This window comes from Lithobates pipiens, unplaced genomic scaffold, assembly GCF_037356315.1.
Source record: "Lithobates pipiens isolate NorthernLeopardFrog02 unplaced genomic scaffold, aLitPip1_a1.2 Scaffold_18, whole genome shotgun sequence".
Classification (NCBI taxonomy): domain Eukaryota; kingdom Metazoa; phylum Chordata; class Amphibia; order Anura; family Ranidae; genus Lithobates; species Lithobates pipiens.
Window position 1 is genome coordinate 164,406,983 of NW_027507758.1, and position 1,554 is coordinate 164,408,536.

The 1,554-nt window shown below is 45.3% G+C and overlaps 1 pseudogene; it reads right to left on the minus strand.

Annotated features, from left to right (window-relative positions):
* Positions 1–752: 752 nt before the first annotated feature.
* On the minus strand, positions 753–908 carry LOC143990619 (U2 spliceosomal RNA; annotated as a pseudogene).
* Positions 909–1,554: the final 646 nt, after the last annotated feature.

Consider the following 1,554-nt stretch of genomic DNA (forward strand, 5'->3'; position numbering starts at 1 on the left):
TAGCATCTTAGCACCCCACCCTTTTTTTTTTTTTTTAATCCACGGTGGCAAAAACAAAAACCTGTAAGTGAACAAAAAAGTGAAACATACACAAAAAGGGCACTTATGGGTGTGCCTTTTGTCCACCCACCGAAGGAGTAGGACCTTACCCTGATCCTCTGGGGAGCAAGGCTCAGTGATAGCGGCAAGGCTCATACATGGTCCACCTAGCCAAAAAGCCAGGCGGAATCCTCTCCCTGTGGTCAGCCGAAGCCAACCAACAAGTTCTGGGTGAGGAGCTCTCCGGAAGAGAGACCTCCCCTGGTTCAGGGAAGCAAGGAACCTGATGGTCTCACATCCTCCCCCTAGACTTCAGGGTAGGCCCAAGGACCCACACCCTCCATCCAAGTGAAAAGACATAGACAAAACTGCAAATGTGAGAAAGAAAATAGTGCCCATGCAAGTACATGCTATGCCTTGAGGCCTTGTAGCGGAAAAATTGCTCCAGACATAGCCAAAAGGCCTAGCCCAAAGTGGCTGAGTGCAAACGAAAGCAGAGGTGCCATGGACGTGAACTCAATTCTTGTGTGGTGTTCCCACTCCCATGTGATACTAAGAGCACCCCTGGGTGACCAACTCCCAAGGGCACTGACTCCATAGATTCTCTGTCTTCCCAGCCCATAGCCAGACAAGGTAGACCCATGCAAATCAGGAGGCACTGGGCTCCTCCAGTTCCTTACCCCACATCCCATGGGTGCCTAGGTTTCTGTTCCAGCTGGTACTAGCCTTCAAAGCCCCCATCATAACAGTAGGCATATTATACAACCAGGCATTCCTACCAAAAGGCCAGACTGATGACGGAGCACCCTACTAGACACTGATGAGAACAGATACTAAACTTGATCTTAGCCAAAAGGCAGAGAAGCGAACAATGTGCTCTACATGGGGCCACTGTAAGGAGGTCGGGGTATACATTGAATATAGCCAAAATAAAATCCACATTCAACACACTGCAAATGAATACCTTAGCCTAAAGTCCTCATTTCCATATGATCAATTATGTTGTCAGCTGTCCTAAATCCCCAGTCATCTGCGTCACATACTGTATATCTTTGAACATACTTCTCAGTCATCCCCTTATCCATCTCATTCATGTTCACTGTATTACACAGATTGCCAGATAGATAACTCATAATCACAATATAATATTACAGGAAATAACCTTCAGTCCCCTGTGTAAAACACAATAGTGTGAACAGCAAAAAGTTATCATCTGTAAACCCTGGCAAGTGTTTTAGGGATGACACAGTTCAAATGCTACAAAGACTGTTCTAAAGGACCTGCCAGTCTGCCACTGGTCCTAATGACACAGCAGTCTACTGTAGCTTGTGTCATTTGGCTTGATACATTGTAAGCTGTTCGGCAATCTCTCTTCAGCATAGAAAAGTAATAACTCTTTATTTGCACATGAACAAAGATGTAACATTATTCAGGGTACAGAAAAGAAAAATGCAGATCGCCACTAAGGCACATAGAAAACAATTGATCTCTATGTACTCCATTTCCACCACAAAG